The sequence below is a fragment of the Eurosta solidaginis genome, chromosome 3, assembly GCF_040869045.1.
Source record: "Eurosta solidaginis isolate ZX-2024a chromosome 3, ASM4086904v1, whole genome shotgun sequence".
NCBI classification, from domain to species: Eukaryota; Metazoa; Arthropoda; class Insecta; order Diptera; family Tephritidae; genus Eurosta; species Eurosta solidaginis.
Genome location: NC_090321.1, coordinates 416296 through 440256, shown reverse-complemented (window position 1 = coordinate 440256; position 23961 = coordinate 416296). Strand labels below are relative to the sequence as shown.

At 37.6% G+C, this 23961-nt stretch overlaps 1 protein-coding gene across 1 annotated transcript in view; it reads right to left on the bottom strand.

Moving 5' to 3' along the window:
* LOC137243047 (putative helicase mov-10-B.1) overlaps window positions 1-23961 on the bottom strand; it is a 139886-nt gene that overhangs the window by 27386 nt on the left and 88539 nt on the right. The window lies entirely within an intron of this gene.

Sequence of the window (23961 nt, the reverse complement as noted above, 5' to 3'; positions counted from 1 at the left end):
ACCTACCGCAGCGAAGCTTACGGTCACCATGCCGGTGCGTGTGATCCGTACTCGGAAGTAGTGTTCGCCCACACTGCCTTCGTCGTCGCTGTCGTCATGGTTGTCGTTGCTGCTGTTGCCGCTACCACTGGCCTCGCTGGCCATCAGGCTCAATATGTCGCTGTTGTTGTCGCTGACCTCACTGAACATACGGTTTACTATTTCACTGTCGTCGTTGTGTTCGTTACTGGCATTTCGCTGCCCTTCCCGTCGGTGGTGTGTGCGATGCCAGTCTATACTGTAAATGAAAAACTGGTGGATTTTCCTTAGGGTGCTCTCACCGTACGTGGTGGATTTAAAAAAATGTGGTATATCATGAGCCTAGTTACAGAGTATATTTATGTGATTATGTAATTGTGATTAGAGTTTACCGGGCTTCAGGGGTTGATCCGAAGTTCGGATACTTCTTAAAATGAAATTTCTTCGTGTATGATTTGATACTGTTGCGGTTGGGCGTGTACGTTACTACCGATTTGATTCGAGTTGCAGCAGAATCTCACGTAATAGTACGTTATTCCGGAGTTGTCTCGGGGTGTGTGTTCGTTTAGGGCTGACATAGCAAACTGCCTTCCTAGGTGTAATCTTGTTCCAATTATCGGTTCTCTGGCGCTCTGTACCTGGGTTCCTCGAGCGACCCGTACCTGATTCTCTGGGAATGTTCGTACCTGATTCTCCGTATTGTTTTGCACTTGAGCGTCTCTGTATGCTATCAGTTGTTGGTTTGTACTTTGGTTCTCTCCTTGTTGTCTCTCGGTCTCTTCGCTGACTCGTGTGAGCGTACCACAGATGGCTACCTCGCTATTTTCTCTCTGTTGTTGTACCTCGGAAATATTGTTTGCTGTTCGATTGGACGATGTTGACGGGATTTGATCTTCACTGTCGTTCTTTTTTCTGCTCTGTTCGTGCCTTTGCTTCCTGTATTCGTTGTTGTCGGCGGCGTCGGTTGCGTGGTATGCTTTCAGCTCTCTTAAGTGGGCTGTATTCCTCCTTCCTCTGAAAACTTTGTCTAGCTCTACGATCACTGGTGATACAAAGTTCGTTACCCGGTGAGGTCCACTGTACCTGGGCGCTAGTTTGGCTGCAAAGTTATCCACCGCCTTTGACAGCTGATGCCCCTTTACCAGCACTAGGTCACCTATAGCCGGTCGCCATTGCCTTCTTCTTAAATTATAATGCTTAGCTTGCTCTGCTGATGCTCGCTCTTGCTTCCGTCGTACCATCTCGAATATCTCCTTCATCTTCATCGATTTCTCCGCTGTATTAGCTACTCTCTCACCTGAACCGAATGTATGCTCGTCGTAAAGGCTATTGGGAATCCTTGGTTCTCTGCTTTGTACTACATATGCTGGACTGTACCCGGTCGAATCACATACGCTTGTGTTTAATGCGAGTGTTATCTCTGGTATCAGCTCGTCCCATGTTCTCTGCTCATTCCCTGAAAACTGTGCTATCATCCTCTTGATATTGCGGTTCGCTCTTTCTGTGGGGTTCTCCTGCGGTGTGTATGGTGCTGTCAGCTGGTGTTTTACGCCAAGCTCCTCCAAATACTTCTTAAAACGTTTGCTCACGAACTGAGCTCCGTTGTCCGTGATTAATACCTTTGGAATGCCAAATCGTGCCAAAATTCTCTCTCTAAATCCTCGTATTACGCTCTCTGTTGTTGCCTTTCTAATTGCCATTATCTCCACCCATTTTGAAAATCTGTCAACGAAAACTAATGCCATTGTATTACCATGTTTTGAGCGTGGCATTGGACCAACAAAGTCTGCTCACACTATTGCCCACGGTTCTTCTGGAATTTTAGTTAACATCTTACCCGCGGCCTGTTGTTGACTAGGTTTGTATACCTGACATCCATGACATTGCTGTACGTACTTCCTTACGTCTCTGAACATTCCGGGCCAGTAATATCGCGTCGTCGCTCGTGCAATCGATTTCCGAACGCCCATGTGTCCTGCGCTTGGTGTGTCAGGAATTTCCGCCAGCACTCTGCGTCTCTGTGGTGTCGGTACACATAGCTTCCACGGTACTGCGTCTTCACCATCAACTTGACCCTCTATTCTCCTGTATAGCTTTCCGTCCTCGATCACATAGCCTGGGAATTTCTCCGGAGCCTTTCTCACCTCTGCCATCTTCGCTTTCAGCCACTTGCACTCGTCTTTGCCTTGCTCTACCGTCAACGTGCTTAGTTGCTCGTCCATCGGCTGTCTCGAAAGTGCATCTGTCACCACGTTTAACTTTCTCTTTGGATTCTTCGGGTAATACCTTTGTTTTACGGGGCGGTCGTCTCTCATCACTATCTTGTGCGTGGCCACGTTGGATAGCCCTGTTATATTCTCGAACATCTGTAATTCTTCGTGACTACTTTCGACCATTGTTATACATGTATCCGCTTTCTCATCCTGATCGTCTGTTCTCAATGTTAGTGTTTGTTCTCCGCATCTCATCTCCATGTTCACCTTCGCCAGGTAATCCGTTCCAAGCACCACTTCGTCGACTAGTCCGGGTAGGATTAGCATTTCATTTCGCAGCACTTGGTTAGCCATTCTAACTTCTACGTCTACCCTTTCTATGATCGTTTTAGGTTTGCTATCTCCCAGTATCACTCGCGTTTTTATCGTCTTGAATATACCTGTCTTCAGCCTTCTTGCCATTGTTCCACTCACAAAGCTACGCGTCGCCCCTGTATCGATTGCGGCTACCACCTCTTCGCCATTTACTGTGATGCTTGCCAAGATCCGGCCCTTTGTCTGTCGTAATGTGTTTAGTTTTCTCCGTGGTTGCATATGGGGGGTCTCTGGACGTTTCCCTGTTTGTCTACAACAGTTTCGTGTGAGTGTGTCTACCTTTCCGCATGTCCAGCAGAATTCGATGCGAGCGCTACGGCAACCGTATGCGACATGGCCGCCTCCTCCGCATCGTCTGCACGCCGTGCTCGTATCGATGTATCTTGGTGCCGGGTCTGACTTCTGGGGTGGTTGTTCCTCTGTCTGCTGTTCTCGCTCCTATGCCTGTATATATTGGTAACGTTCTTCTGGGCGCCTTGGTACAAATGGTCTTGCCGTTGGTCGCATCGGATCTCTGTCAGGGGTAATATTTTCATAATCTTCTACCAAACTTACTAACTCTTCCAGGCTGCTGATCTCGCCTCTTTTAACATACAGTTGGATTTCTCTGCGGGAGTTCCAACTGTTCAAAATATCTGGAGCTGAGGAAAAATTTTAGGAAATCCTTCTTGAATGAGTCCCACTCTTTCCAGCTCCGGTTGTTATTTCGGTACCAAACCAGCGCTTTGTCCTTGAGTAAATGCTCTTGGTATAGAGTTGACGTTTATTTCGTATCCTTCTGCTAGTTCTTCAACGCGTTCTATGAACCCTAGAGGGTCCTTGTCCCCGTCGTATTTCAAACCCCATTTTCTTACCCGGTCAATAGTGGTTGCGTATGTGCCTGGTTATTGCATCGCATATAGTGGTGGTTGTGGGACCTCGTGTTGGATGGGTGCGCCGGTTGTATTCTCGTCATCCGTTCTCGTAGCGCTTGGAGATGTCGACCGACTACTTGCCTGTGGTTTGTTTAGAATAGATGTCGTCCTTGCATGTTGTAGAGCTAGGTCTGTAAGCCGATCCCGCCATTTTTCGTTGTCCTTTTCTGCCTGTACGAACGCCGCCAGTCGCTTCCTTAGTTCGTCTACCGTTCCTGTGTCATCCAGCTCGAACTCCGAGTGGTAACTTACCAGCTCCTCTCGGGACAGATAATATACCCATGATACCTTTGCCATTTTCTTATTTGTGTATCCTTTCCTTGTTAGTTTCTGTGCTTAGCCTTCGTTATTTTGCTTTCCGTATATCCTTGTTACCTTCCTTTGAATATCCTTTATGTAAAGCCTTGACGATTTCCTTGATTTTATTTAAGCCTGCTCGGGCGCCATATGTGACGGACTTATTTCTGCTGAGGTATGCCCAGTCCGTCCAGGGTTCCTATGTTTGGTGGGAGAACCTATTCCGCTTGAAATAAATAAGCAAAGCAGTTTCGAAAACGTTATAAGATTTATTCAAAAAAATCGATGTCCTCAATGGCTACTCCTACTCTCAGTCCCTGTCTAGATAAGAGTAGCTGAGGTAGAACCCCTCTGCTAAGCTCTCCGTCAGTTGGAGTAGAAACCTCCTACTGAATATAAAATTAATCACGAAATGAAGTAGAAACCTTCAGGTCGTGCTGATCAGTGGTAGAAGCCCACTGACTCGTATGCCTATCTCCTAGCTTCTGATCTTACAAGCTAATTTTCCGCCCTTATATACGATTTTGTACGTCGGCGAACGGTTATTTACTAAAACCAATTCATCTATATGAACTATAGTTCATTTATATGATCTATAAACACTCGAAATAGTTGGTAAGTTCTGGAAATAGAAGAGCCTAGATGTATGCAGCGTAAACTATAAAAGCGGCACAAGCAAGTAAAAAGTAATTCAGTTTGAGTTGAGCTATCAATCAGTTTGCTTAAGCACGCGATCTGGCGGCCAATAGTAGAGTTTCATTTGAGTTATTAATCAGTTTGGTTATTAAGCCAGCGAGTAGCAAAGTATAAGTGTTATTGTGAAGTACTTTAATAAAAGCCATTTTTCCATCATTCAATATTGGAGTTATTTGTTCAACAGTTTAGTGATTCGAACTTAGCAGAGGATTGCAAATAAGAGGATTTGCAAGTGAATTCGTTACAATATTTAGTAGGGGAGGCGAAACAAAAACAAACACTCCGAGTGCGTTTTTGCCATAAATACTGCTCAGTGAAAATACATCTGCCTTGCAGGCGCCGCACAGTGTATTATTTTCATGTTCTAGAAAATATTAATTAAAAAAAGTATATTATTGAATTTCAAAAATTATTTTGAAATTCTATTTAGAAATGCATAATTAAGCGAAAAAATAGGCAATTTTAACTAAGTTGAATCGACTAACGGAGCTTTATTTGGAAGCATATCAATTGAGAAAAAGTTTTAACTCGAATTTTTGCCATTGAATGTGAAAGTTTAAATTGCTGGCCTGCTGTGAGTTATACTTCAATAGCTAAAATATTATATTGTTTTTATTTTTTGAGGTATGTTAATTTTCGTAAATATACATTTTTGTGATTTTAATTGAACCGGAATTAGTTTTTCATGTTATAGTGGGATAATGTTAAATTAAATAAAAAATTTTAAATGTTTTGAATTCATAAGACCAGCAATCTTGTTATCCGCGTTTATACGCTTCAATCTAAACTTGTTTCCTACTATTCGTATAAAAATGCAGACGCAACTAAAGTATAACACGCCCTTACTCGTCCAGCCTCAGTGATAGTTAAATATACTCCAGAAGAGGCAGTAGCTCTACACATAAATCGAAAGTTTACAGTCAAAACGTATGTATTTAAAAATACGATCTGGGGCTAAATAAAGTTATGCTGATATTTACCCAGCATATGAATTCCTTAGAAAAGAAAAAATTGCATGATATCCTCCAAAAGAATCAATTCTTATTACTGATGTGTCGGCAGAAGTCCACCTGCAAGTGAACAAAACTCTTGAAGGAACCGAAAAAAAGATTGTTGAAGAGAGAAAAAAAGATTTAAAAAAGACATGGGGTTATTAGTAAATCTTCCAAAACAAGGCTTAGGGACGACCAACGATGGCAACACAGCCAGTCGTTTTTCCAATGCCCTTCAAATGCTGCGGAAATAACGGGAGTTGACGAAAATCTAATTATTAAGCGTGTAGGTTTCGTATTATTTTTATTTAACTTTGTATTTAAGTTACTTTGAACTTTGTAATTTTAAAAATGCTTTATCAGTATTTTAATTTTCAATATTGATTTTTCAATTTTCAAAAATTTTCATGATGGTGAAAAATTTAGAAAGAATCTGACGCATACATTTAGGCGTATTCTTTATTGAATAAAGGTTTCTTTATATATAAAACTAAAAAGTGGTTTCAATCTCCACATTGGCGATCTCTGCCTATTTTAAAAAATTGTGTGGTGTGCATTTTTTTTTTTAACAACGTGAAAGGCGAAAGAAAAAGCAAGCCAGCTAACTTTGGAGAAAGGAGCAGAGCAGCGTGGACATAAAAAGAAATAGTATTGAAAAAGAATTTTCTAACACATACCGACACAACGGCAATAATCAAATAAAATCAGCGGAAACGCTCTCGTGAGTTGAATTACTGAAGACAAAACGGCATTCACATTTGATCGTAACTGCTCGCCGAACAAAATATATTAAAAAAAAAAAGTTAAAAAAACTAACGGGAGAGCAACTTGTTTTTGTATTATTGCAAATTCTCTTCGCCAGAAGTGAAAGAAAAATACCAAAAATATAAACTTTAAAAACATCAACAACAGTTCGATCAGCGATCCAATCATTAACATATACCTACATACATAGAACGCGTATTTAATTGAATTCGGAGCAGTGGCAACAACAACTAAAACTAGAAAATACCAATAACAGTGACAACTGAGTGTAGTTTTGTATGAATTTAATGGAGTACCAATGACCAAACAATGTATAATGAAAATGGAAAATTTCAATAAAGGGAGAAATACTACTGCACAACTAAACTTTTTGAAAGCAGCGGAGTGCATTTTCAAAAACTACTATCATACTTGAAATCCTTTGCCATTGCACAATATATTTTCATCAATCAATTTTAAAGCCATTGCACAATACATTGTCCAATTTCGTCAATCAATTTTAAAGCCATTGCACAATATTAAAACCATCGTCAAATTTCATCAATCAATTTTAAAGCAATTACACAATTTAAAAGGGAACAAAATTTGGAACAAAAAAATAACAAAAATTTTGGAAGAATAATTTTGAGATTGGTTTGTTCTAAGTTAAATATATATATATATATTGTTTATTTAAACAGTTTATATAAAATATAAATATTTTTAATATTGATATTTAATATTTCACTAAATTTGTAAACTCCTTCTTCAATTTAGTTAAAATGTTTCATTCTCCACGACACAATACACACACTTCTAAACAAAATTTAAGTGATTCGCTTATTGATTTACAGAATAATTCTTCTCAAGAAGAATTAATAAATCCATATGCAAATCAAAATAATTCTGAAATTTGTGCTATATCAGTCAAACTTCCACAATTTTGGACTAATTGTCCGTAAGCATGGTTTATTCATGCCGAAACACAATTCAGTACTAAAAACATTACACAAGAAAACACTAAATATGAACACATCATTACAGCACTTCCGCAGGAAGTTATAATAACTATTTTAGATTTTATCCAAAATCCCCCCCTTAATAACAAATTTACTGAACTTAAAAAAGTGTTGATAGAAAGACACTCACTTAGCGAAAATTCGAAACTTGATAAAATTTTAAACGATTCTGAGATGGGTGATCGAAAGCCCTCTGAGTTTTATCGGTCATTAATTTTATTAGCCGGTTCGAATTTTAGTGAAAATATTTTAAAGAGAATTTGGTTGAGAAAACTTCCCAAAAATTTAAATGCCATTTTGACTAGCTCAAGTTGTGACAATATTAATGAGTTAACAAAATTAGCAGATAACATTTTTGAAGTAAACACAAATTCAGATACAAAAGTTCAAAATTTGGTTGTTGAACAATTTAGTTAAAACCACTTCTTTAATGTGTGAAAGTTTTCAGAAACTTTCTTTGGAGTTAGCAGAAATTAAAACAGAAGTGTATCGGAATAAATCTAGGGCGCGTTCTAATTCTAGGAATAATTTTAGAAATTCTTTTAGGCATCGTTCTAACTCGCGTAATAATCCAAATTGGTTGTGTAGATTTCACTACAAATTTGGAAATAATGCTAGAAGTTATGAACAACCTTGTTCTTATAACAAAAACAAAGATTCAACAAACTAAATTCTTCCGTTGTTGCAGCGACGAACAACGGAAATTTAGAATTTTCGACGCGTCGCTTATTTATTTTTGATAGAGAAAACAGACAAATTTTTTTAATTGATAGTGGAGGAGAAATTTCGGTATTAACCGCGTCGCTTATTTATTTTTGATAGACAAAACATACGAAATTTTTTAATTGATAGTGGAGGAGAAATTTCGGTATTACCCGCGTCTAAATTTCCTCAAAACCTTCAGACATAATTCTCACTGCACTAATGGCTCAACAATTGCCACTTACGGAAAAAGGCTTTTAAATGTAAATGTAGGTTTAAGACGTAAATTTCCTTTTACATCTTTGATTGTGGATATAGTCAAGCCAATAATTGGCGCGGATTTTCTTTGTAAATATGGTCTTCTTATTGACATTAAACATAAACGTTTAGTAGATCCATTAACCAATCTCTCAGTTAATACAGTATCCTACTTTTGTGATATTCCATTACCTAAATTATTTGTGGTTGACAATAAATTTACAAAATTGATAAAAGAGTTTCCGTCACTTATTTCAGAACCAGATTATACTAAACCTGTTAAACATACAACAGTACATCGACTTGTAACAGAAGGTAGTCTTCCATTTTCTAAGCCCAGGCGCTTAGATCCGGTAAAATACAAAAACGGAGTTTGATTTCTTAGTTAAAACAGGCCTTTGCGGCCTTCAAATTCTAGCATCACCACTTCACCTTGTACCTAAAAAAGAGTTGAATGATTGGCGTCCATGTGGTGATTTTAGAAGATTGAATATTGTAGCTGTTCCCGATCGTTATCCCTTACCTCACATTCAAGATTTTAATATGAACCTTCGTAATAAAAATATATTTTCAAAATTAGATTTAGTTAGGGCATATCACCAAATTCCTATGGCTGAAGAAGATATTTATAAAACTGCTATTAAAACTCCTTTCGGTATGTTTGAATTCATGAGAATGCCTTTCGGACTTAGAAATTCTGCACAAACCTTTCAAAGATTCATAAATGAGGTAGTAGGTGACTTAGATTTTGTATATGCTTACATCGACGACTTACTTATTGCAAGTAAAGACGAAGAACAACATTTAAAAGATTTACGTATCCTTTTTCAACGCCTTACAGAGTACGGTTTAAACATTAAACCAATTAAATGTACTTTTGGTGTAACAAATATAGATTTTTTAGGACATAACATTTCTGGAACAGGTATTCCACCTTCCGATGAAAAGGTATCAGCTACTCGCAATTTGGAACGTCCAAAATCAGTTAAGCAGGCACAGAAATTTATTGGTATGGTAACTTATTATCATAGATACATTCCAAAACTAGCAGAATTTACAAACAAAATTTATGATCTAATTAACAAAGTAAATAGAAACGTGCAAAACTTTGGTATGGGACGAGAATTCGAATGAAGCTTTTGAATGCATTAAAGATAAATTTGCATCTACGATATTCTTAAATCATTTTAACAAAGATGCTAAATTATCTTTAACAGTAGATGCATCTAACACAGCGATTGGGGGCGTTATACAACAAAATTACAATAATAAAATTGAGCCCATTGTATTCTTTTCTAAAAAACTTTCTCCAACTGAAATTAAGTATAGTGCTTTTGATAGGGAATTATTGGCGATTTATTTAAATATAAAACATTTTAGATATCTTTTAGAAGGACGAAAATTTACAGTTTATAACCATAAACCTTTGACTACTGCTCTAAATTCAAAAACACAACGAAGTCCTAGACAAACGGACACTTGGAATTTATAGCACAATTTACTGATGACATACAATACATTAAAGGCGAATCCAATGTTATAGCAGATACGCTATCTAGCCCTTTTGAGGTTAATGCAATATGTAATACAGAACTGAATTTTAAAATTTTACAAACTGAACAACAAAAAGATGATGACTCAAATCAACTTGTATCTGATTCTCAGTATCTAAATTTAAAGTTAATTAATATTCCCATTTTAAATTTTAATATTTGGTGTGAAATTTCAGGAGAAACTCCTAGGCCATTTGTACCGAGTAATTTGCGAAAGACAGTATTTGATATTTTACATGGAATAGCACATCCGGGTACAAGAGCTACACGACGGCTCATAGTTAAAAAATATTATTGGCCTAATATGAATAAGGATATTAATGTTTGCTCAAAAGAGTGTCTTAATTGTCAGAAGTCTAAAATTTATCGTCATACAAAATCCCCTGTTGTCAAAATTCAAATTCCCAAAAATAGATTTGAGCACATCCATTTAGATATAGTTGGACCATTACCTATTTCGAAAGGACATCGCTATATTTTACCGATTATTGAAAGATTTACCCGTTGGCCTGAGGCATATGCATTAAAAGATATTTCAGCATCTACAACTGCAAATAAGTTTTTTATAGAATATAGTTCTCGGGTTGGAGTTGCGTTAAAGATAACAACTGATCAAGGTAGCCAATTTACATCGAAATTGTTTTCAGAGTTAACTAAATTACTTGGTAGTCACCAAATTACAACATCCGCATATCACCCTCAATGAAATGGTATGGTTGAAAGGTTTCATAGACAATTAAAGACTACTATAATAGCTAGAGAGGACACAAAGGTTGAATATTGTAGCTGTTCCTCATCGTTATCCCTTACCTCACATTCAAGATTTTAATATCAACCTTCGTAATAAAAATATATTTTCAAAATTAGATTTAGTTAGGGCATATCACCAAATTCCTATGGCTGAAGAAGATATTGTTACGAATATTAGCAAAACTAAGGGGTGCTGCTATCTCTAAGCCGATGCTAAGCAGTGACGTGAATTCACATCAATAATTCAATCATTATGTATCTACATAAACGAAACAATAATTGCGTCTACACATATGCACCATGTACGTATACGAGCAGTGGAGAGTCAATGCACAAAGACATGCATATATCTAAGATACTCCTGAAAGTATGCAATGAGAGAAGCTATAAATCTTGCAATTGTAGTTACAGCTGAGAAGTTTGAGAGCTGATGGCAACTAGTAGATTCTGGAAGCGCCTAGAAGATGCGAACGTTGAAATCAAAGAGTATAAAAGGCAGCAAATGTAGAGGCGCTGGAATTCAGTTTGATTTGAGCTATCAAGCAGTTTCGATTAAGACGCTATCTAGCGAGCAAGAGCAGTATTATTTTGAAAGTCAGTTTCATTTAAGATCTCAGTTTGGTTATTAAGCCAGCTAGTTGCAAAGTATAAGTGTTATTGTGAAGCACTTTAATAAATGCAATTTTTCCATTATTCAATATTGGAGTTATTTATTAAACAGTTTAGTGATACGAACTTAGCAAAAGGGCAAATAAGAGGATTTGCAGCAAATTCGTTACAATATTTATAAAACTGCTATTACAACTCCTTTCGGTATGTTTGAATTCATGAGAATGCCTTTCGGACTTAGAAATTCTGCACAAACCTTTCAAAGATTCATAAATGAGGTAGTAGGTGACTAAGATTTTGTATATGCTTACATCGACGACTTACTTATTGCAAGTAAACATTTAAAAGATTTACATATCATTTTTCAACGCCTTACAGAGTACGGTTTAAGCATTAAACCAAGTAAATGTACTTTTGGTGTAACAAATATAGGTTTTTTAGGACATAACATTTCTGGAACAGTCATTCGACCTTCTGATGAAAAGGTATCAGCTATTCGCAATTTCGAACGTCCAAAATCAGTTAAGCAGGCACAGAAATTTATTGGTATGGTAAATTATTATCATAGATACATTCCAAAACAAGCAGAATTTACAAACAAAATTTATGATCTAATTAACAAAGTAAATAAGAAACGTGACAAAACTTTGGTATGGGACGAGAATTCGAATGAAGCTTTTGAATGCATTAAGGATAAATTTGCATCTACGATATTCTTAAATCATTTTAACAAAGATGCTAAATTATCTTAAACAGTAGATGCATCTAACACAGCGATTGGGGGCGTTATACAACAAAATTACAATAATAAAATTGAGCCCATTGCATTCTTTTCTAAAAAACTTTCTCCAACTGAAACTAAGTATAGTGCTTTTGATAGGGAATTATTGGCGATTTATTTAAATATAAAACATTTTAGATATCTTTTAGAAGGACGACAATTTACAGTTTATACGCACCATAAACCTTTGACTACTGCTTTAAATTCAAAAACAGAACGAAGTCCTAGACAAACGAGACATTTGGAATTTATAGCACAATTTATTGATGACATACAATACATTAAAGGAGAATCCAATGTTATAGCAGATACGCTATCTAGAGCTTTTGATGTTAATACAATATGTAATACAGAACTAAATTTTAAAATTTTACAAACTGAACAACAAAAATATGATGACTTAAATCAACTTGTATCTGATTCTCAGTATCTAAATTTAAAGTTAATTAATATTCCCATTTTAAATTTTAATATTTGGTGTGAAATTTCAGGAGAAACTCCTAGACCATTTGTACCGAGTAATTTGCGAAAGCCAATATTTGATATTTTACATGGAAAGCACATCCGGGTACAAGAGCTACACGACGGCTCATAGTTAAAAAATATTATTGGCCTAATATGAATAAGGATATTAATGTTTGGTCAAAAGAGTGTCTTAATTGTCAGAAGTCTAAAATTTATCGTCATACAAAATCCCCTGTTGTGAAAATTCAAATTCCCAAAAATAGATTTGAGCACATCCATTCAGATATAGTTGGACCATTACCTATTTCGAATGGGCATCGCTATATTTTAACGATTATTAAAAGATTTACCCGTGGGCCTGAGGTATATGCATTAAAAGATATTTCAGCATCTACAATTGCAAATAAGTTTTTTAGAGAATATATTTCTCGGTTTGGAGTTCCGTTAAAGATAACAACTGATCAAGGTAGCCAATTTACATAGAAATTGTTTTCAGAGTTAACTAAATTACTTGGTAGTCACCAAATTACAACATCCGCATATCACCCTCAAGGAAATGGTATGGTTGAAAGGTTTCATAGACAATTAAAGACTACTATAATAGCTAGAGAGGACACAAATAATTGTTATGACGAGTTACCTGTCATATTACTTGGTTTGCGATCTATTTACAAAGAAGATATTTCGGCTACACCAGCGGAAATGGTTTTCGGTCAGAATTTACGTTTGCCAGGGGAAGTTGTTGTGCCATCAGCTAAAAATTTCTCATCAACTGAAATTTTAAGTAATTTACGTGAACATTTTCGAAATGTTAGATCAAATTTAAGTCATCATAAAGATTCTGATACTGGAATTTACGTTCCAAAAGATCTTCAAAATTGTAAATTTGCATTTGTTAGTCATTAATAAACATTCATTACAACAACCATATGAAGGACCTTACAAAATTGTGGAAAAAGACCAAAAATGTTTTAAACTTGAAATTGTGACGGACTTATTTCTGCTGAGGTATGCCCAGTCCGTCCAGGGTTCCTATGTTTGGTGGGAGAACCTATTCCGCTTGAAATAAATAAGCAAAGGAGTTTCGAAAACGTTATAAGATTTATTCAAAAAAATCGATGTCCTCAATGGCTACTCCTACTCTCTGTCCCTGTCTAGATAAGAGTAGCTGAGGTAGAACCCCTCTGCTAAGCTCTCCGTCAGTTGGAGTAGAAACCTCCTACTGAATATAAAATTAATCACGAAATGAAGTAGACCTTCAGGTCGTGCTGATCAGTGGTAAAAGCCCACTGACTCGTATACCTATCGCCTAGCTTCTGATCTTACAAGCTAATTTGCCGCTCTTATATACGATTTCGTACGCCGGTGGACGGTTATTTCCTAAAAACAATTCATCTGCAATAATTCCTCCTTTATAAAATTATGTAGGACTGCGCGCAGGCAGTCAGTAATTTTACAATAACAATTATAAAATGTAGAAATTCAAAACCGAATACTAGTCTAACGCTACTTTCGCTGGATTCTATTAGTTTAAACATAGGCTTATACGCCGACATACGCTTTCCCTTCTTCCATTATCATGCATATGACTTGTACATCTGTATATATATATATATATATATATATATATATATATATATATATATATATATATATATATATATATATATATATATGCATACTTTCGATCATGTATGATAATCCGCTATCCCGGCATTTCGTATCCCAATTTTCGGGAGCCCTAATATACATAGCGAACAATGTACCTAATCTCGTACATACATTTGTTGTATGCCTGTCGTGTTTTCCAATCTTCGCTTTACCTATTGAATTCAATCATTTGTGTTTATGCGTATGTTCGCTGTCACTTGGTTTTGATGGTGCGTTGGCCTCGTTTGATGCTTTCGGCTTCTGCTTATGGCGTGCGTTGGTGTGTCGTATACTTGTACGTAAGTATGTAAAGAAAAGTTCCAATTAGTAGCGGCGCTTAGTTTGGCGACTTTTGCTGCTGATCTTCGTTTATCCAAACTATTATGTATGTTGTATTTGTAGCTAAGTGAATTGGATGCGCAGAGGGTTGGTTGACCGGCGCAATTTTATGTTTTGTGCGTTTCCATTTTCCTTCCAAATGTTTTAGTGTATGTTAGGGTGACCTATATTTGAAACTTATGTGGGCGAAAAATGTAAATATTGTGCTTGCGTGCAAAAGTGCGCAAGTCTGGTTTGTCCTTCAATTTAGTAAATGATAATTCAATATGCGACCGCATGTATTTGTTTTGACGTGTAATTCATAAAGGTATAATTCATGTCATAAAAATGTATAAATGTTAAATTCAGAGTTAAATTCAATTCTTGTATGACATGTATGTAAGAAAATGGAAAAAATAGGTATATGTTGTGAGGGTACAAAACCCTCGGTTTTGGGGTCCTCACACTCCCCCCTCACCTACCGCAGCGAAGCTTACGGTCACCATGCCGGTGCGTGTGATCCGTACTCGGAAGTAGTGTTCGCCCACACTGCCTTCGTCGTCGCTGTCGTCATGGTTGTCGTTGCTGCTGTTGCCGCTACCACTGGCCTCGCTGGCCATCAGGCTCAATATGTCGCTGTTGTTGTCGCTGACCTCACTGAACATACGGTTTACTATTTCACTGTCGTCGTTGTGTTCGTTACTGGCATTTCGCTGCCCTTCCCGTCGGTGGTGTGTGCGATGCCAGTCTATACTGTAAATGAAAAACTGGTGGATTTTCCTTAGGGTGCTCTCACCGTACGTGGTGGATTTAAAAAAATGTGGTATATCATGAGCCTAGTTACAGAGTATATTTATGTGATTATGTAATTGTGATTAGAGTTTACCGGGCTTCAGGGGTTGATCCGAAGTTCGGATACTTCTTAAAATGAAATTTCTTCGTGTATGATTTGATACTGTTGCGGTTGGGCGTGTACGTTACTACCGATTTGATTCGAGTTGCAGCAGAATCTCACGTAATAGTACGTTATTCCGGAGTTGTCTCGGGGTGTGTGTTCGTTTAGGGCTGACATAGCAAACTGCCTTCCTAGGTGTAATCTTGTTCCATGTATCGGTTCTCTGGCGCTCTGTACCTGGGTTCCTCGAGCGACCCGTACCTGATTCTCTGGGAATGTTCGTACCTGATTCTCCGTATTGTTTTGCACTTGAGCGTCTCTGTATGCTATCAGTTGTTGGTTTGTACTTTGGTTCTCTCCTTGTTGTCTCTCGGTCTCTTCGCTGACTCGTGTGAGCGTACCACAGATGGCTACCTCGCTATTTTCTCTCTGTTGTTGTACCTCGGAAATATTGTTTGCTGTTCGATTGGACGATGTTGACGGGATTTGATCTTCACTGTCGTTCTTTTATCTGCTCTGTTCGTGCCTTTGCTTCCTGTATTCGTTGTTGTCGGCGGCGTCGGTTGCGTGGTATGCTTTCAGCTCTCTTAAGTGGGCTGTCCTCCTCCTTCCTCTGAAAACTTTGTCTAGCTCTACGATCACTGGTGATACAAAGTTCGTTACCCGGTGAGGTCCACTGTACCTGGGCGCTAGTTTGGCTGCAAAGTTATCCACCGCCTTTGACAACTGATGCCCCTTTACCAGCACTAGGTCACCTATAGCCGGTCGCCATTGCCTTCTTCTTAAATTATAATGCTTAGCTTGCTCTGCTGATGCTCGCTCTTGCTTCCGTCGTACCATCTCGAATATCTCCTTCATCTTCATCGATTTCTCCGCTGTATTAGCTACTCTCTCACCTGAACCGAATGTATGCTCGTCGTAAAGGCTATTGGGAATCCTTGGTTCTCTGCTTTGTACTACATATGCTGGACTGTACCCGGTCGAATCACATACGCTTGTGTTTAATGCGAGTGTTATCTCTGGTATCAGCTCGTCCCATGTTCTCTGCTCATTCCCTGAAAACTGTGCTATCATCCTCTTGATATTGCGGTTCGCTCTTTCTGTGGGGTTCTCCTGCGTTGTGTATGGTGCTGTCAGCTGGTGTTTTACGCCAAGCTCCTCCAAATACTTCTTAAAACGTTTGCTCACGAACTGAGCTCCGTTGTCCGTGATTAATACCTTTGGAATGCCAAATCGTGCCAAAATTCTCTCTCTAAATCCTCGTATTACGCTCTCTGTTGTTGCCTTTCTAATTGCCATTATCTCCACCCATTTTGAAAATCTGTCAACGAAAACTAATGCCATTGTATTACCATGTTTTGAGCGTGGCATTGGACCAACAAAGTCTGCTCACACTATTGCCCACGGTTCTTCTGGAATTTTAGTTAACATCTTACCCGCGGCCTGTTGTTGACTAGGTTTGTATACCTGACACCCATGACATTGCTGTACGTACTTCCTTACGTCTCTGAACATTCCGGGCCAGTAATATCGCGTCGTCGCTCGTGCAATCGATTTCCGAACGCCCATGTGTCCTGCGCTTGGTGTGTCAGGAATTTCCGCCAGCACTCTGCGTCTCTGTGGTGTCGGTACACATAGCTTCCACGGTACTGCGTCTTCACCATCAACTTGACCCTCTATTCTCCTGTATAGCTTTCCGTCCTCGATCACATAGCCTGGGAATTTCTCCGGAGCCTTTCTCACCTCTGCCATCTTCGCTTTCAGCCACTTGCACTCGTCTTTGCCTTGCTCTACCGTCAACGTGCTTAGTTGCTCGTCCATCGGCTGTCTCGAAAGTGCATCTGTCACCACGTTTAACTTTCTCTTTGGATTCTTCGGGTAATACCTTTGTTTTACGGGGCGGTCGTCTCTCATCACTATCTTGTGCGTGGCCACGTTGGATAGCCCTGTTATATTCTCGAACATCTGTAATTCTTCGTGACTACTTTCGACCATTGTTATACATGTATCCGCTTTCCATCCTGATCGTCTGTTCTCAATGTTAGTGTTTGTTCTCCGCATCTCATCTCCATGTTCACCTTCGCCAGGTAATCCGTTCCAAGCACCACTTCGTCGACTAGTCCGGGTAGGATTAGCATTTCATTTCGCAGCACTTGGTTAGCCATTCTAACTTCTACGTCTACCCTTTCTATGATCGTTTTAGGTTTGCTATCTCCCAGTATCACTCGCGTTTTTATCGTCTTGAATATACCTGTCTTCAGCCTTCTTGCCATTGTTCCACTCACAAAGCTACGCGTCGCCCCTGTATCGATTGCGGCTACCACCTCTTCGCCATTTACTGTGATGCTTGCCAAGATCCGGCCCTTTGTCTGTCGTAATGTGTTTAGTTTTCTCCGTGGTTGCATATGGGGGGTCTCTGGACGTTTCCCTGTTTGTCTACAACAGTTTCGTGTGAGTGTGTCTACCTTTCCGCATGTCCAGCAGAATTCGATGCGAGCGCTACGGCAACCGTATGCGACATGGCCGCCTCCTCCGCATCGTCTGCACGCCGTGCTCGTATCGATGTATCTTGATGCCGGGTCTGACTTCTGGGGTGGTTGTTCCTCTGTCTGCTGTTCTCGCTCCTATGCCTGTATATATTGGTAACGTTCTTCTGGGCGCCTTGGTACAAATGGTCTTGCCGTTGGTCGCATCGGATCTCTGTCAGGGGTAATATTTTCATAATCTTCTACCAAACTTACTAACTCTTCCAGGCTGCTGATCTCGCCTCTTTTAACATACAGTTGGATTTCTCTGCGGGAGTTCCAACTGTTCAAAATATCTGGAGCTGAGGAAAAATTTTAGGAAATCCTTCTTGAATGAGTCCCACTCTTTCCAGCTCCGGTTGTTATTTCGGTACCAAACCAGCGCTTTGTCCTTGAGTAAATGCTCTTAGTATAGAGTTGACGTTTATTTCGTATCCTTCTGCTAGTTCTTCAACGCGTTCTATGAACCCTAGAGGGTCCTTGTCCCCGTCGTATTTCAAACCCCATTTTCTTACCCGGTCAATAGTGGTTGCGTATGTGCCTGGTTATTGCATCGCATATAGTGGTGGTTGTGGGACCTCGTGTTGGATGGGTGCGCCGGTTGTATTCTCGTCATCCGTTCTCGTAGCGCTTGGAGATGTCGACCGACTACTTGCCTGTGGTTTGTTTAGAATAGATGTCGTCCTTGCATGTTGTAGAGCTAGGTCTGTAAGCCGATCCCGCCATTTTTCGTTGTCCTTTTCTGCCTGTACGAACGCCGCCAGTCGCTTCCTTAGTTCGTCTACCGTTCCTGTGTCATCCAGCTCGAACTTCGAGTGGTAACTTACCAGCTCCTCTCGGGACAGATAATATACCCATGATACCTTTGCCATTTTCTTATTTGTGTATCCTTTCCTTGTTAGTTTCTGTGCTTAGCCTTCGTTATTTTGCTTTCCGTATATCCTTGTTACCTTCCTTTGAATATCCTTTATGTAAAGCCTTGACGATTTCCTTGATTTTATTTAAGCCTGCTCGGGCGCCATATGTGACGGACTTATTTCTGCTGAGGTATGCCCAGTCCGCCCAGGGTTCCTATGTTTGGTGGGAGAACCTATTCCGCTTGAAATAAATAAGCAAAGCAGTTTCGAAAACGTTATAAGATTTATTCAAAAAATCGATGTCCTCAATGGCTACTCCTACTCTCAGTCCCTGTCTAGATAAGAGTAGCTGAGGTAGAACCCCTCTGCTAAGCTCTCCGTCAGTTGGAGTAGAAACCTCCTACTGAATATAAAATTAATCACGAAATGAAGTAGAAACCTTCAGGTCGTGCTGATCAGTGGTAGAAGCCCACTGACTCGTATGCCTATCTCCTAGCTTCTGATCTTACAAGCTAATTTTCCGCCCTTATATACGATTTTGTACGTCGGCGAACGGTTATTTACTAAAACCAATTCATCTGCAATAATTCCTCCGTTATAAAATTATGTAGGACTGCGCGCAGGCAGTCAGTAATTTTACAATAACAAATATAACAATTATAAAATGTAGAAATTCAAAACCGAATACTAGTCTAACGCTACTTTCGCTGGATTCTATTAGTATATACATACGCTTATACGCCGACATACGCTTTCCCTTCTTCCATTGTCATGCATATGACTTGTACATCTGTATATATATATATATATGCATACTTTCGATCATGTATGATAATCCGCTATCCCGGCATTTTGTATCCCAATTTTAGGGAGCCCTTACATACATAGCGAACAATGTACCTAATCTCGTACATACATTTGTTGTATGCCTGTCGTGTTTTCCAAGCTTCGCTTTACCTATTGAATTCAATCATTTGTGTTTATGCGTATGTTCGCTGTCACTTGGTTTTGATGGTGCGTTGTCCTCATTTGATGCTTTCGGCTTCTGCTTATGGCGTGGGTTGGTGTGTCGTATGCTTGTACGTAAGTATGTAAAGAAAAGTTCCAATTAGTAGCGGCGCTTAGTTTGGCGACTTTTGCTGCTGATCTTCGTTTATCCAAATTATTATGTATGTTCTATTTGTAGCTAAGTGCATTGGATGCGCAAAGGGTTGGTTGACCGGCACAATTTTATGTTTTGTGCGTTTCCATTTTCGTTCCAAATGTTTTAGTGTATGTTAGGGTGACCTATATTTGAAACTTATGTGGGCGAAAAATGTAAATATTGTGCTTGCGTGCAAAAGTGCGCAAGTCTGGTTTGTCCTTCAATTTAGTAAATAATAATTCAATATGCGACCGCATGTATTTGTTTTGACGTGTAATTCATAAAGGTATAATTCATGTCATAAAATGTATAAATGTTAAATTCAGAGTTAAATTCAATTCTTATATGACATGTATGTAAGACTCCTCACAAAATAAATAATAATATTAAAACTATTCCTATTGATAGATTAAAACCTGTAATAATTGACACAAACAACGCCAAGAATTTACATAAAAAGAGAGTTACGTCTAATTTTTTTAATGATACATTTTCTTGAAGGGGGAGTAATGTAGGGTTCTTATTATTTTTATTTAACTTTGTATTTAAGTTACTTTGAACTTTGTAATTTTAAAAATGCTTTATCAATATTTTAATTTTCAATATTGATTTTTCAATTTTCAAAAACTTTCATGATGGTGAAAAATTTAGAAAGAATTTGACGCATACATTTAGGCATTTTAAAAATATACATAATTTAAAGTTTTGTTATAAAATAAAAACGTGGTTTCAATTACTACAAAGTGAAATGCTTTCATACTTCAAACAATGTCATGTGGATTCGCCGTTGAGTCCGAAGCATTTCGAAAGTATGCCATTTTGACCACAAATATGTTCGTAGATTTGTACCCATGTACATGCCATTGAGCCTTTACAAAATTTTGATTCATGGGGCAGATATTATTAACAAGGCATTACTTCCAACAGGAAAGCTCTCAGAGGAAGCACTGGAGAATAGAAATAAAGATTTTAAGAGCTACAGGCAAAACATTATAACAAAGATGTCTCGTAAATATACAATGGAAGATTTATTCAATATTTTTTTTTTGTCGTCGATCCCCTAATATACTCTATTTAGAAAAGAACTCGAATGAATTTAAGGCAAATGAGGCATTCGACAAAGAAGTACTTAAGCTATTGTCAAACCCAGAAAAAAAATTTTGAACAAAGCTCCGGGCTCCGACATCTCAGACCTAGCATTCACAAAATTTTGATTCATGGGGCAGATATTATTAATAAAGCATTACTTCCAACAGGAAAGCTCTCAGAGGAAGCACTGGAGAATAAAAATAAAGATTTTAAGAGCTACAGGCAAAACATTATAACAAAGATGTCTCGTAAATATACAATGGAAGATTTATTCAATATTTGTTTTTTGTCGTCGATCCCCTAATATACTCTATTTAGAAAAGAACTCGAATGAATTTAAGGCAAATGAGGCATTCGACAAAGAAGTACTTAAGCTATTGTCAAACCCAGAAACAAATTTTGAACAAGGCTCCGACATCTCAGACCTAGATGAAGAGTTCGACTGAAGTTTCAGCGATTACCTTAACGTTATCGACTTAGATTTTTTTGATTTTGATTACATTTATTTAAGTTTATTGCAATTACTTATTACTACATCCAAAAATATGATTTTCTTCACGATAAGAGGAAGCACTGGAGAATAGAAATAAAGATTTTAAGAGCTACAGGCAAAACATTATAACAAAGATGTCTCGTAAATATACAATGGAAGATTTATTCAATATTTTTTTTTTGTCGTCGATCCCCTAATATACTCTATTTAGAAAAGAACTCGAATGAATTTAAGGCAAATGAGGCATTCGACAAAGAAGTACTTAAGCTATTGTCAAACCCAGAAAAAAAATTTTGAACAAAGCTCCGGGCTCCGACATCTCAGACCTAGCATTCACAAAATTTTGATTCATGGGGCAGATATTATTAATAAAGCATTACTTCCAACAGGAAAGCTCTCAGAGGAAGCACTGGAGAATAAAAATAAAGATTTTAAGAGCTACAGGCAAAACATTATAACAAAGATGTCTCGTAAATATACAATGGAAGATTTATTCAATATTTGTTTTTTGTCGTCGATCCCCTAATATACTCTATTTAGAAAAGAACTCGAATGAATTTAAGGCAAATGAGGCATTCGACAAAGAAGTACTTAAGCTATTGTCAAACCCAGAAACAAATTTTGAACAAGGCTCCGACATCTCAGACCTAGATGAAGAGTTCGACTGAAGTTTCAGCGATTACCTTAACGTTATCGACTTAGATTTTTTTGATTTTGATTACATTTATTTAAGTTTATTGCAATTACTTATTACTACATACAAAAATATGATTTTCTTCACGATAAGAGGAAGCACTGGAGAATAGAAATAAAGATTTTAAGAGCTACAGGCAAAACATTATAACAAAGATGTCTCGTAAATATACAATGGAAGATTTATTCAATATTTTTTTTTTGTCGTCGATCCCCTAATATACTCTATTTAGAAAAGAACTCGAATGAATTTAAGGCAAATGAGGCATTCGACAAAGAAGTACTTAAGCTATTGTCAAACCCAGAAAAAAAATTTTGAACAAAGCTCCGGGCTCCGACATCTCAGACCTAGCATTCACAAAATTTTGATTCATGGGGCAGATATTATTAATAAAGCATTACTTCCAACAGGAAAGCTCTCAGAGGAAGCACTGGAGAATAAAAATAAAGATTTTAAGAGCTACAGGCAAAACATTATAACAAAGATGTCTCGTAAATATACAATGGAAGATTTATTCAATATTTGTTTTTTGTCGTCGATCCCCTAATATACTCTATTTAGAAAAGAACTCGAATGAATTTAAGGCAAATGAGGCATTCGACAAAGAAGTACTTAAGCTATTGTCAAACCCAGAAACAAATTTTGAACAAGGCTCCGACATCTCAGACCTAGATGAAGAGTTCGACTGAAGTTTCAGCGATTACCTTAACGTTATCGACTTAGATTTTTTTGATTTTGATTACATTTATTTAAGTTTATTGCAATTACTTATTACTACATACAAAAATATGATTTTCTTCACGATAAGAGGAAGCACTGGAGAATAGAAATAAAGATTTTAAGAGCTACAGGCAAAACATTATAACAAAGATGTCTCGTAAATATACAATGGAAGATTTATTCAATATTTTTTTTTGTCGTCGATCCCCTAATATACTCTATTTAGAAAAGAACTCGAATGAATTTAAGGCAAATGAGGCATTCGACAAAGAAGTACTTAAGCTATTGTCAAACCCAGAAAAAAAATTTTGAACAAAGCTCCGGGCTCCGACATCTCAGACCTAGCATTCACAAAATTTTGATTCATGGGGCAGATATTATTAATAAAGCATTACTTCCAACAGGAAAGCTCTCAGAGGAAGCACTGGAGAATAAAAATAAAGATTTTAAGAGCTACAGGCAAAACATTATAACAAAGATGTCTCGTAAATATACAATGGAAGATTTATTCAATATTTGTTTTTTGTCGTCGATCCCCTAATATACTCTATTTAGAAAAGAACTCGAATGAATTTAAGGCAAATGAGGCATTCGACAAAGAAGTACTTAAGCTATTGTCAAACCCAGAAACAAATTTTGAACAAGGCTCCGACATCTCAGACCTAGATGAAGAGTTCGACTGAAGTTTCAGCGATTACCTTAACGTTATCGACTTAGATTTTTTTGATTTTGATTACATTTATTTAAGTTTATTGCAATTACTTATTACTACATACAAAAATATGATTTTCTTCACGATAATACCTTTTCTCTACTGAATTTTTTTAACTTCGATATAACCTTTCTTAATTTAAGTTTATTTAGCTCCATAAAAACTTAAAAAGTGGTGAAATAATAATAAATGTTTACAAACAATATATTTATTTTTATGTAAAAGCGATAGCTGGTGAGTAGAACTAGACAAATTAATTATTTATTCCAATCGTAACTTTATATCAGCTAGGTTGATGATATATCACACTGTGCTCCGTTCGGAGTTTGCGTAAAGTATGTATGGGGCCCATCCCGCACATTTGTAGGGAAAATTAAAAAGGAGCATGACGTAAATTGAAAGAGAACCTCGGCCTAAACCTCATATTTAAATTTTTTTTTATTTAAGATGGTCGGCTGGTACCTTAACGGTGCTTGTT